General features: G+C 38.7%; 1 long non-coding RNA gene and 1 other non-coding gene across 2 annotated transcripts; both read right to left on the reverse strand.

The window, feature by feature from the left end:
* Positions 1 to 671: 671 nt before the first annotated feature.
* On the reverse strand, positions 672 to 774 carry LOC131252347 (small nucleolar RNA R71). Its single transcript, XR_009174373.1, has one exon. It is a non-coding gene; the product is annotated as a small nucleolar RNA R71 (small nucleolar RNA).
* A 9,099-nt stretch (positions 775 to 9,873) lies between these two features.
* LOC131252074 (uncharacterized) lies at positions 9,874 to 11,205 on the reverse strand. The gene is made up of 3 exons (XR_009174151.1): positions 10,999 to 11,205; positions 10,074 to 10,147; positions 9,874 to 9,998 (listed from the first exon to the last, which is right to left on the reverse strand). It is a non-coding gene; the product is annotated as an uncharacterized LOC131252074 (long non-coding RNA).
* Between the last annotated feature and the right edge of the window lie 3,238 nt (positions 11,206 to 14,443).

Genomic DNA, 14,443 nt, shown 5'->3' on the forward strand with positions numbered 1-14,443 from the left:
TAACATAGAAACATCGATCTGGTAATATCTTTCTAACCCTTCCTACTATAGTATTTCAGTTTTCTTAAATTTTTACACTTTTTCTTTTCTAGGTTCAGTTTAGATTTAAAGGTTTAGAGTGTTTCATGCTCAAGTAGGTCTGTATCAACACTCTACGACTCTTAAGTGAAGGAGGATTAGTTGAAGGTATGCCTATCCATCACCGGATTAGACACCACCTTAGATCCTCTAAGTTAACAGAAAGAATGGCTGACAATCAACCTTTTCAGCATGCTGAGGAACAATAAGATGAGAACGATGTACAAAACATTCCTCCACCTAGAATGTTACATCACCTATAACCACTGAGGGCGAGTACACCTTCTTACATGGTATTCTCACACAGTGTAGGAAATATAGATTTTAAACCAAGAGTGATCCAACTACTCCCGAAATTTCATGGACAGGATTCTGAGAGTCCATATTTACAATTAAAAGAATTTGATGAGATTGTAGCAACCCTACACTTTCATAATGTATATGAGGACGCTTTAAGATTAAAGTTGTTCCCTTTCTCTTTGAAGGAGAAGGCTAAGTCCTGGCTTCACTCCTTAAGGCCAAGATCAATCAGGACATGGGTTGAGATGACCTGGGAGTTCCTTAAAAAGTTTTTCCTAGTTCATAAGTCTAATACCCTGAGGAGGGCGATCATGAATTTCTCTCAGAAAGAGGAAGAGACCTTCCAATGCTGGGAGAGATTCAAGGATCTTTTGAATTCCTGTCCACATCATGGTTACGAAACCTGGTGGGTAATAAGATTTTTCTATTATGGACTGGCTTTGCCTATTCGCTAATTCGTAGAGATGATGTTCAATGAGGAATTCATAAATAAGGATCTCAATGATGCATGGGATTATTTTGATGTAGTTGTTGAGAATGCGCAGTCATGGGATACCTCTTTAAAGCCCAATAATTCCAGGCCAACTTCGTCTAGAGAGAAGGGAGGAATCTATGTCTTAAGGGATGAAGATGATGTGAGTGTCGGGGTGGCTAATCTCACCAGAAAAGTAGAGGCCATGAAACTAAAGAAAGTAGAATCAGTGAAACCCGACAAGACTGTTGAGGTTTTATATGATATTTTTGCTAGTAACATACACTTGATGTAGGATTGTCCCACAATCCCTACATTATAAGCGTTGTTACACAAGCAATCTAATGCCATGAACAATTATCAAAGGTCATTTAACGCCCCATCTCAAACATGTATAATTCTAATTGGCGGAACTACCCAAACTTCAGTTGGAGGAATGACCAAATAGCTAATCCTCGAGGGGCTCTTCCTCCACTTCTTAATCAAAAAAGACCCCAAGAGGACTTGTTTCAAAAACACATCCAAAATCAGGAGTTGTTCAATCAGAATGCCTTGCAAGCATTCTAGGACCTTGGTAGGTCCATTCAAAGATTGGAGTCATATATAGTTAAGGAGAAAGGGGCTTTTCTAGCCTAACTGTTACCTAACCCAAAACAACAATGTGAACTAACTGACCCTAGCTCTTTAAACCACAATGTGTAATAAGCAAATTCTATCACCACTCTCAGAAGTGGCAAAGCAATTGATAAAAACATCCCGACAAGGGCAGAGAAGCCAAAGGACTCGGAAGAATATGAGAAGAATGATAGGGTGAGCAACATTCCACCTGAGAAAGAAACAGAAAAAGAATACAAGCCAGTTGCTCCATTCCCCTAAGATTAATTTCACCAAAAACCTCTGTCAAACACTCATGATATATTGTAGGTGCTTAAATAGGTGAAAATAATTATTTCTCTATTGGATGCCATAAAACAAATTCGATCATATGCCAATCCTTATATCCTTGAATTCCACTTACATGTATAGGATTGCACAAGATACTATTTTCTAAAAATGTTTGAAACATTGATTCTTCACATATTTTGCTTGGGACTACCAAAATGCCGGTTTTGGGAGTAGATGCTTTGGTTTTATAAACATATATGTGTTTAATCGATCTATTTTCATATGTTTTCTCTTACAAGATGATTTTGAGAACTTAGGAGAAAAGGATGCTCAAAAGATTACCAAGATGATGAATGGATCTATAGAGATTAAGATTGAAGGATTAAAGAGTCTAAGATCCAAGAAAACCAAGTGAAGAAGGAAGAAAATTGAAGTTGCAAAGTGCAGAAAATCGAAAGTATTGAAATTGATAGTTCGATGCCATCGAAGTAAGTATTCAATGACAATGAAGGTAGTTCCATCCCATCATAAAAATTAGAAAAAAAACTGATTTTGTTGTTGGACATAGTGGAGCATTCTTTGATGTCATCGAAGTTGCGATAGCCATGAAAATTTGAGGCACTTTTAAAGTCGATCCGATCCAAGCTTATATAAAGGGATGTTTTAGGAGTTTCTAAGAACGAATTAGGGTATGAGTAGAGCAAATATTTGTAGAGCATCAAAGAGTCCTCCCTTCACTTCAATCCTTTGGTTCTAGTTAGTTTTTATGTTTTCCTTTGAGATTTTTAGTTCAATCATGTCTATAGTTGGCTAATCTCTTAGCTAGAGCTAAGAGGTGAAGCTTGTAATTCGTTTTAATGTTTATTTTACTTTGATTCAAGTTATTAGGTTAATATGTTGAATAATTCATTGATTATTAGTTTGAATGAAGAAATATTTTTAGTTTACTTTCATCCATTGTCGACTATAGGCACATTGGATGCTTAGGAAAGCTTGTGATATGTTTTTACATGTTTTCCAATTGTTTGATTTGTAAAATCCATTGATCTATCATTTACTTCAGGTATGATAGATGCTTTAAATTCCCTGCGATTAACATGTTGATGCTTTATGTTCAGAAATCTGTTTTGATGCTTAAATGATGGTTTAACCACTCTATCATCCGGCTGGATATATTAGGACTTTAATTCCAGTTGAGTTATATTGATTGAATCAAGTAAGATGACATTAAGATGGCTACGAGTAGATCCTTATTGTTGAGGGTCAAATATTGCATATTAGACCCCAGTTATTACTTGATTTTATGAACATGATAATGCTTAATGCTCTATTTTAATCATGTTTGTGTTGCAAGGTGAATTTAGGAGCTTAGATTGAAAAGGGTACTAAAAGGCATGGACTTGATGCTCACAAATCACCAAGGCAAGGGAAGGATCCTAGGAGACTGAGATCAAAGAATTTACTCGCCAAAGATCCGAAAAAATAAAGTGATTAAAGTTAAAAGGGCCTGAAAGTTATCATGAATGCAAGATCACCGCGTTCCCACCATCCGTTTGGTTCAAAACTTTATATCTAGCCTGAGGACCCTAAATTAACCGTATACATCGAAATTCAGCCCTTGCATCTTTGTGGAAGTAGCTCAACGGACAGATTAGCCACTAAATCACTGATTTGGGGCCCACCTGATATTTGAATATGCTTCAATTTTGGTCTCAACCCCTTAAATTGGATGGAGGAGGGGGTGAACGAAGTAAATTTATAAAAACAACATCACTATGGGACCTACACGTGTGATGTGTGTGCACAGAAGGTGCATAGCTGAGCTGCACTAGACCGTGGACCGGTCAAAGATCGAGTTGACCCGATCTCTTAGCAGCAAGGGATGTGCATCCCGCTGTAACACTCAGTGGCCCACCACTGCGGACCATCTCGTCAATCCGGACCATTCATTATGTCTAGGGGGTGGCCACGACCGTACCCATGAAATCCTTTTGCTCCCATGCACGTGTACACACGCAGATCACTGTTAAATGTAGGATGAACGATGGGCAGATTTGATCCCTTGGGCCGCACCAAACTTGAGAAAAACTACTCATTCTTGAGTAAAATTTTTCCACAAATCTAATGAACGGGATGGATTTATCTGATGACATCAATCGTGGGCCCCACTGACGCTGTAAAATCAGATTTTCGCAAGCTTTACGCACGGACGTGTGTCTGGACGCTGTTGCATGCTGTGGGCCATTGTGCGTCCATGGCGGTGATTGGACCTATGATTTGAACCATCCACAAGTTCCAAAACGTGGGACCGACCCCATCCATGAAGGCTAAATAGAAGGTGAGGACGGCCAGTCGACAAAACTCACTCAAAACGCAAGGCTTTTTGCGTTTTGTGCCTGTGCACGCTGCTGCGTAACTTGCTAGTTGCGTAAACTCCCTCCACTGACTCTAGCCTAGCAACCGACCAACTCCCACTCCTATAAAAGGATAAGAGAAGAGAAGAGAAGAGAGAGAGAGAGAGAGAGAGAGAGAGAGAGAGAGAGAGAGAGAGAGCTTGGAATGTGAGGGATTGTGCAGAGAGAGAGAGAGAGAGAGAGAGAGAGAGAGAGAGAGAGAGAGAGAGAGAGAGCATCATCTAGACGTGAGAGAGGAGAGGAGAAAGAGAAGAGAGAGAGCATGGGCCGGCTGAGTTTTCTTCTTTCTTCTTCCTTGTTTTTCTTTCTTTTCCTTTGATGTTTTCATTAAGAGATCTTAGCTTGATTATGACTGTGATGAGTTAAACCTCTTAGCTAGGGCTAAGAGGTGAAGCTTGTAGTGTGATGCGGTGTTTTTTATGGCTTTGATTAATATTTATTGAACTCTCTTTGATTATAGTTTGATTATAAGGAATGCTTTTAGTTTTTAATGGTTTGTTGTGACTTAAATTGTAATGGATCTACGATAACTTTGAGCATGTTCTTTTCATTATTAGGATTGTGAACCTGGGAACCCTATTGTTCACCATTGTCTCATAGATATGGTTGGATGACGGAACCCTTCGTAACGTTCATAATTCCCTTAGATTGGTTGTGAAATGGTTAAATTTTGTTGTTTGCTTTGTCTCATGGGCATAGTTTTGTGATGGAATCAATTCTAATTCTCATACCTATCATTCTATTGAGAATTGGATAAAAGGAAGTTCAAATGTGAATTTTTATGAATTATCTTCCAACTGGATGAAGATAGGACTCTGATTCCAATTGTGTTCACCAATCAAGCATAGATCTCCCTGATCTCTACAAGTGGATCTGTAACGCCCCGAATTTTCAAGACCCGAGTATATGACTCGTTTCCTAAAAACCCAAGTGTTAACCTTAAAGGATGGTCAAATTCGAGTATATATTTATTTTTTCTTTCATCAGAGTAAGCAGATGAGCGTAGAAAGGACAAGTAAGCATAAAGGAAAATTTCAAATTTCATTTAGAATATACAAGTGGTTGCCCATAATGACTTATACAAACTACTGTCTCCATAATTAACAAATACAAGAATTACATGACCCAAAACATGAGAAATAGTAGAATGCAAGTAAATTTGAGCCGCAAGACCCCTCAGCGTCTCAAGGTGGATAAAGTCATGCTACCATGACACTTGAACCCGGCTCCTCATCAGCCCAAACCTAAAAATCACTTAAGGCACCTGTGCTACCTGTACGGTTATATTTATTTGATGGATGAGTGGCTAACTCAGTGTGAATTTCCCTCAAGATTTTACTCCGCCACATTAGGTAAGCATAGTTATAAAGCGAAGCATACAAAGCAATACATGATGCATGTCTTATTAGATGCATGGATGCGTTAATGCAATCATCACCCCAGGGATGCTCATCCATGCGGACAGTGGGCTCGTCACCCATGCAATCATCGAACCTGAGCAAAATCATCCAGTCGGAACAATACGTACATCACATACGATAACAATAGATGCTGGTCTATACCATGTATGCATGATTATTCAATCTGTTATTAATCCATTTACAACCAGCCATTTTAAATAAGCTCACAGGTCACTACGGGAGCTTGTCACCAGCATAGGCCGACAGCTCGGGCGTAGGTCCCATACCACCATCCCCGACTCATGAGACTACTATCTTAGGATGTTTAATGAAAACCTATCAATTAGTGGCCAATCATATTACAGTATATAGGGCTTACCATCGCATGGTTGCATGATATAAAACATCGAACCCATATGAGGAAAATACAAGAACAAAGCTATATAGGGCAATATCAAACAAGCCACATAGGGCAATTATCAAAATAGGCCACATAGGGCGAGTATCAAAACCATGCGATAAAAGACCATCCTTGAAAACTATTGGACACAACAACCCTGGATGGTAGGCTCACATCAAGGGTCAATGTAAACCACCATTAAATAACCACTAAGCCGAAGGTCCATTACAATCACAGCCAGTCGGGTTACATCCCAAGCATGGGTGTACACTTATAGGTGGGAGTTTTCCACTGATGTACTAGCATTACAAGAAAAGGAGGCTTTAGCCTCGGTTCAAAACTGTGGCTAAAAATGTTAAAAACTGAGGCTAAAGCCTTTAACCTCAGTTTTGCCTCAATTATCCAAACCGAGGTTGAAACCCCCATGGCTAAAGGCTTTAGCCTCAGTTTTAGCAATCAAGGCTAAAATGACTTTTATAGCCTCGATTCTTCAAGTGAGGCTAAAAGAACCTTTTTAGCTTCAGTTTTCTCAAAATGAGGCTAAACCAAAAATTTTAGCCTCCATTGTTTCCAACCGAGACTAGATCCAAATTTTAGCCTCAATTGCCTCTAACCGAAGCTAAATTTATTTTTAACCTCGGTTCTCAACAACCGAGGCTAAAGCCTTTAGCCACGGGAATTTCAGCCTTGGTTCTCAACAACCGAGGCTAAAGCCAAGCCTCAGTTACAAATTGAGGCTAAAAATGTTTAATTTTTTTAAATATTTATTTAAACTACTAAACCATTCATTCAATTCACTCATGAAACAATCAATCATGAAAGCCACAATACCAACAAAACAATTAACAACAGTCTATTTAAAGTCTTCAAAACAAACTCAATCAAACTATTACACAACATTAGGTTTCACAAATAATACAAAGTCACAACGCAAGATTTGGGTATGACTTTTGCTTGGCTGATGAACAACTACAGCTTACTCGGTTGTCTGAAAGCATCTACAAAGAAGAACTCGCCATTAGCAATAATTTATAATGGAGTCCATCATATCGACAATTCATTTGGATCTGGTTTATCTGTGGGCTGATTTACTAAAATAAGCTACTAAAACGGATGGATGGCATAGATGTGATAAGAGAACATCGCTGGCATGTAAACAGAGGATTTCACTTTCGGACGCGGATTTCCTGCGAAAGCCCTTCGTAGGAAATTCCTGTGCTGGGACGGCAAGTGGGGCCACTGTGATGTTTTTTGAGAAATTCATGCCGTCTAGCTGTTTTGAGAGATCATTTTATAATATGCCGGGCGAATCAAGTGAAACACACAGACTGTAAACAATGAGGATTCAGCGACCACTGTTGAAACATTTTGGTCACAAAAGCTTTCCATCAGATAAATTTTTGTAGTTTCTGCAATCAATCCCAATGAGAATGATTTGCATATAAAAATTAAGTTGGAGCACATTTCTTTTCTCGAATTTCCGTCCCTAGAGATTGCACAAAAAGAAATCAAACAAACAGTCTGTGATGAATTTAAAGGAGCAAATAAAAAAGAAAATCAAATGAAAGAATCTAAAGAAAGTAGAGCATGAGATTGGATGATCACTGTTTTGGTATCCCTGTTTTGTTGCTGCCTTTGTTTCCTTTTTGTTTCTTAATAAAATCATTGTCAAAAATAAAAAAATTCATAGTTCGCAACACAGTTAGTTGGTGTAGGCTCATTTAGTTCGTTTTCTAATTTCCCCAATTTGTAGTTTGAGTTCACCTAATTCGGTAGATTAGAAAATAGTTCAATCTGCTGTTCACATATAGTCCAAGCGCAACAAACATGCACATTAACCGGAGTTTAGGGTCATCCAATCAGCCCATTAGTTCTCGATATAGAGCATGAAATTGGATGATCTCTACACAATAGAGTGATTAGATTCCATTTACCCTGAGTGAGATATACGCCTGAAAGTTGGCTTGAAACCGACTACACCTCATAGAGCAGCAGGCATTCTCACAGAACCTAAAGAAAATAGCAAACTTTATTGATGTGAGAGTTCTTGTACTTTCTTGTGATGGTTTAGGAGGCAATTACACATTCACTCAAACTTTCTATGACTCCTCTAAAGGATATAATTCATAAAGCAACTTCATTTCACATATCATGAAACTTACGGTGGCCTGCATAACATTGAGGGGTTGTCATCTTTGGTTAGGTGACTTTTATGTTTATATAATTTCTGAATTAATGACTAGTAATGAAACTAACATTTTTTACTTGAGTATAAAAAACTTTAATGTTGTAGCAAAAGTTACTTGGGATTCAATTTCTCATTCCAAATCTGTCTCATATTGCATGCATTGGCAAAAAAGAAATTTATGATCCTTCCAAATTCTTATGGATGCTTACCTATTTAATTGTTAGATCAGCTAATGAGCTGAGCCAGCCAAGCATCCGGTCATCATTAGCCCCAGCTTGGTCTGGCTTGAACAGTTCCAGACCTAAATTTCAAGCCTAGGTCTGGTCATCGGACCAAGATCTGGCTCCATAGCTAGGGCTTCCCATAACCACTCTTAAAAAAGAGTGACACATGATTTTTTTTTTATTTTTTTTATTTTTTATTTTTTATTTTTTTTTAAAACATGATTAAAAAAGAAAGAGAGATGTTACTTATGCATCCACCCTTCAGTTGACCTCCAGTTTTGCTTACGTGGCCTATTTAGAGCTATCCATCAGGTGTGCTCTCTACAGCACAACTGCCCTCGCCCAAAATTCAGGCCGGGCCTCTGGTGGGTTAGTGTATGAGAGATAAAAGGACGGCTAATAAGCTTAGGAATTAATTTTATTTTAACAGAAGAGAAAAGTAATTACCATAGACATGGCCTTGACGTGGGTGAAAGTCAGGGACGTTTTAGAGTCTACTTCCTCCTTAAGCTGCAAAAGCAACTGCAAAAAATCCTTGCTTTCCTTCTCCCCTTCTCCTCTGTCCATTTTCAGCCGTTGATCTATGACCGATTGGAAGATCCTATCCAACCATGATGCGACCTTCTTCATGCGGCCCACCACTCCTTGTACATCAAACCTTGATATTATAGGAAAAAAATCTGAGATATTAGGCTTACCTACTAACTGTATAGCCTCGTTGGTCACCTCTCGAAACTCATGCCCCACTCTACTCCTGCCCTCTCCATCAACCGTCCCACCCCATATCATGCTCGTCACTACATTGAGCGATGTTCGAAACGCTAACTCGCCTATGTTAACCGGCCCACCTTCTAGGGTGCGCACATCATGCACCATCTGGCGCACCTCACGGAGATCACCTGTAGTTGGTTTGGGCATGCAATCTATCTCATCCTTGACAACAATTGGCCTTTTTGCAGGAACTGAAGGGTGAATCATGAGTAATCCAAAAGTGAGAACACCCACCTTCAGGGAAATTATATTAAGGAATTAAAAGTAGAGTGGTCTATTTCACAGGTTGAAACCAAAAGACATTTACAAACTACCATGCTGATCACAAATTACCAATATGGGGACAGGGAAACGATCTGTTATGATAATTTCAGCATAATCATGAGGAGCTTGCAATAGTTAAGCAAAGGCCTGTAAAATAATCAATATAAGAGATTTTTTTTAAAGGGTAGTACGAGTCCTCTCTCCTGATAATCATTGAAAGCTTAAATTGCAACCTACAGAGTATCAAGATTGATTATGCGCCCTAACTCAACAGGGATCCACCCTTTGAAATTGTTCGATGAGAAGTTTCTGCAGTTTAAAAGAAAATATAGATTGGTAAAAATATAAATATACTAATGAAAGCATGTGCACTTAATAACCGAAGCCTCTGTACAGAGACGTCATTGTAAATTAGAATATGTTCACAAATGACTGGCCCATCTCTAATATCTTTTGGTTAAGACTTATAGATATGTTACTCTCTAGCTTCAGGAATTCAGATGGAATGGAACCATTTGATCTTTGCCATGCACAATTCAAACAACTCCAGCTGTCTAAGCTCGGCCGGAATGCTACCAACCAGTTCATTGTTGTTCAATTGCCTATAGAAGGAAACTATCAAAAATAGTTTACACACAAATATCTCCGAAATGGAAATTTTATTTTAAAGTAAGAACCCTCACAGATAGCTTAGCTTGGACATGTTCCCCAATTCAGATGGAATTGGCCCAGTGAGCTTGTACTGTGGTACCTGGGAAGAATAAACAGGAAACACCATGACCAATGATGAAGAAAATCCCTGTTGCATGAATACTGAAGCTATGAAATAAATATCATGAAATCTAACAATTATTGCTGACATTTTTCTGAAAACATAGAAAACAAAAAAAATAAAAATAATAATAATAATAATAATAAATAAAATAGGGTTTTAGATCGCATGACCAAAAACCAAAAAACCACATTTTCCTTACTGGTATGGAAAGAAAATGTAGTAAAATGAAATGAAACTAAATCTCAGAAAAGAACATCAAAGCATCTGATTTATTAGACAAAATGCTTGTTGAATTTTCACTTCTCTGAAAATTCACCAGATGGAGCATTACTTAAAAAAAGGCCAAAACCCTAATTTCCAAACAAATCACATCAGAGTCGAAGAGAGATCTCCGAAAGGGGCCAATCTCAGAAACTCCAAAGAAAATTCCTACAAATCAAACCACAACTCATACACAATACGTAAAAAATAAAACCTTTGGGATTTCTCCCACATCTACCGCATCCAAAACCTAACTCTCCCCGACGAAATCAAAAGCGATTTCCAGAAACTTAGCAATTTCGGCAAAAACACACAAAATGCAGGAAAAAACAAGGCACAAGATTGAATTTTCCAAAACTTTTTCCCACCAAACACATCAAAACCCAACCATTCCTACCAAAAGAAAAAACCCTAGTGATTCCCACCACAATTTCGAGAGGAACCGACACTCCAAGAGCCACGAAACCCTAGCGATTCCCTTCTTCAATCAGCGACGAATGGTTAAAGAAATGGGAAGAAATGCCAGATTGCACGGTGAATAACATAGATCGAAGGGAGATTCGCACGTTCCTGGCGATGTCGAGATCGATTGAAGATCAGATCTTCCATTTTTACATTTTTTTCCATCTTCCTTTCTTTTTCTTGCTACGATCTCTCCCTCCCTCTCTCTCTCTCTCTCTCTCTCTCTCTCTCTCTCTCCTTTTTCTTTTCTTCTTTTCATTTTTCTGGTTTCGTTTGGGTAAAAACCTATCGATAGCAAGTCTCTCGCTCTCTCTCACTTTTAGCCTCGGTTCTAGGCAAGTGAGGCTAAAAAGTTGGGCGTGGATCAGGTACTACCCCTTCCTGTTCTGAGCTCGGTACAGGCAGAGGCCCCACGGGCTTCTAAGGGGGCGTGGTACTTTTATCCACACCGTCCATCCATTTTTCTATATCATTTTAAAGTACTGGATCAAAAATAAGGCAGATGAAAGGCTTAAGCAAACCACACCATAAGAAGAAGCGGTGCTAAGGACGCCCACCATTGAAACCTTCTTAGGGTCTACCGTGCCATTTATTTTCCATCCAACCTGTTGATATGGTTATATATACTTCATGAAGTGAAAAAATAAATATCATACTGATCTATAACTTTCGTGGCCCTGAGAATTTTTCAATGTTAGGAATTTAATCCCCACTATGTGGTCCATTTAAGACTTGATTCTGCCTTATTTTTTGTCCAGTATTCTAAAATGATATGAAAAAAAATGGATGATCGGTGTGGGTAGAAGTCATACATCACGGTGGCCGCTCGCTAGCCCATGGAGCCTTTGCATGTCCCGATAAGTAGATTTTTGGCGTCGGTTCTATGCAAATGAGGTAAAATAGTAGACTTTTGGCCTCGGTTCCTATGCAACTGAGGCTAAAAGGTAGACTTTTGGCCTCGGTTCCTATGCAACTGAGGCTAAAAGGTAGACTTTTCGCCTCGATTCCTATGCAATTGAGGCTAAAAGGTAGCTCGGTGGCCCGTGGGGCCTTTGCCTGTCCTGATAAGTAGACTTTTGGCATCATTTCTATGCAAATGAGGTAAAACAGTAGACTTTTGGCCTCAGTTCCTATGCAACTGAGGCTAAAAGGTAGACTTTTCGCCTCGGTTCCTATGCAACTGAGGCTAAAAGGTAGACTTTTCGCCTCGGTTCCTATGCAACTGAGGCTAAAAGGTAGACTTTTGGCCTTGTTTCCTATGCAACTGAGGTTAAAAAGTAGACTTTTCGCCTCGGTTGCTAAGGAATTGAGGCTAAAAGTTCATTTTTTGCCTCAGTTCCTATGCAACTGAGGCTAAAAAGTAGACTTCTCGCCTCGGTTCCTATGCAACTGAGGCTAAAAATGAACTTTTAGCCTTAGTTCCTTAGCAACCGAGGCTAAAAAACACATTTAGCCTCCATTTTTTCAACTGAGGCTAAAATATTATGGCTAAAGGCCTATTTTCTTATAGTGTAGTTTAAGTTCCATAAGCAATCCATAAATAATCCACCAGCATGAATAAATATGCAGGATAATATTTATCATGTAATGTAGTAATTCAATTTCAACAATTAACACATATGACTATGAAATAGAGATATCAATTCTAAATTAAAATAAAAACTATAACTTAAGCTAATGTAAAAATGAAAAGCTCAAGGGGAAGAATCATCACCTCCTAGTGTCGCTAAGTACTTGCGGCCTTAGAACTGAATCCTATCATGAGTTATGAAATTATACGATTAAATTCGAATTCCATGTACTAGTTAGGGTTGAGATCATAGCCTAAGGTTTGGATTAATTATCATTAGGAATTGATGTATAATCAAGGTTTCATCCTTAAGTTTAATCCTAAACTTGATTTTAGGATTTGAAATCTTGAATTTTTTTTATTATTACTATTATTATTATCATTATAGTACGATGGATCAAATACTATTCTAGATCCAAATCTCACACACTATCTAGGTTTAGGTTATTGTCTTATAGTTTAGGTTACTTAGGTCTAGGGTTTTATCCTTAAGTTTAGGTTTAGGCTAGGTCTTTAAAGTTGAACCCTAGTGGTGTGTAATTAATCATAATGTTAATTTAATAGTTATAAAATATTTATTAACATTAATGTTACGTTTGATGCTAATTATCGCCGCAACGATAATCATCATGATGATATTAAATTGTACAATATACTATCAATGATAATATTCAAGCATGATAAATAAAATGCTAATATTCAATAACCGTAGAGTTTCTTATTTTTTTTATAATAACTAATATAGGCATGGATAATCTTCTAATAGTTAATTATGCTATATAATTGCAAATATCATAGTAATACTAATGATAATAAATGAATACCAAGACCTATTATTTATGATGACAAAATATTAATAGTTAACAATGATAATTTTTGTTTTATATGAAACACTAATATCGATCTAGATAACTTACTAACTGTTATTCATTCCTAATATTCATCATCCTAATAATGATGGAATGGCAAAAATGTAAATTGCAATTGAAAGAATTTCAATATGGAGGAGAGACGTGGACTCACCTTAGTCGACTTGGTTCGAGTCGAGTTGACTCAGCTCAACACAACCGCCCATCTACTCTCTTCCACTCCATCTCTCTTTTTTTCTTTTTTCCCTTTTCTTCTTCTTTTCTCCTCACCCAAGACACTACATCTGCAAGTCTCCGGACTAACCAGAACCGGCCTGACTCGCCCAACTTAACTCAGCAAGTTTCAGCCGAGTCGAGTTGACTCGGAATGGCTCCCTCTCTCTCTTTTCCTATTCTTCTCCTTTCCTTTCTTTCTTCTTTCTACTTTTCTTCAAATGCTGGAACATCCAGTAATGGATACCCAGCTTGACAGGACTCGGCAGCGAGTCCACCCTCTCTCTATCCTATCTTCTCCTTCCTCCTACTTCCTCTCCCACTCTCTCTCCTTCTCATTTAGGGAGGTCCAGCAACCTCCGGACTTGACCCAGTCCAACTCGGACCGAAACAGGCCTGATAACTCACAACCCGACCAGCTGACCCGGCTCGGTTCGAGCAGGTGCAGCAACGCACCACTCTCTCTCTCGAGCAGGTGCAGCAACGCGCCACTCTCTCTCTCTCTCTTACCTTCTATTTCCTTCTTCTTCTCTTCTTCAATCTGAATAGAGTGCTGCAGAGATGGCCCACCTGGTGAGCGGAACGGATAAGAGATTAAGGCTGTAACAGGGGCAAGTGACTGTTCTTTTTGACGGGGAAGATGACCTCCCATTAATGGCAGATCACAAACGCCCATGTCTTTCTCCAAAACAATGCATAGGAATGGTGTAGACGGATCTATGGGAGCTTATAGCATGGTCGGATTGAAGCTCTAAGGAGGTTTAGTCAGTGGGTTCGATGGAAAAAGCTCGCGGTCGGTTTTTTTTACTCGAGCGGCTGCAAGGATAAGAGAGGAGGTGTGTTTGCTCGATTCTTTCCCATTCTTATGGTTTGCCCTATCATGACAGAGCCGTTAGA

The sequence above is a fragment of the Magnolia sinica genome, chromosome 7 (genome assembly GCF_029962835.1).
Source record: "Magnolia sinica isolate HGM2019 chromosome 7, MsV1, whole genome shotgun sequence".
NCBI lineage: Eukaryota > Viridiplantae > Streptophyta > Magnoliopsida > Magnoliales > Magnoliaceae > Magnolia > Magnolia sinica.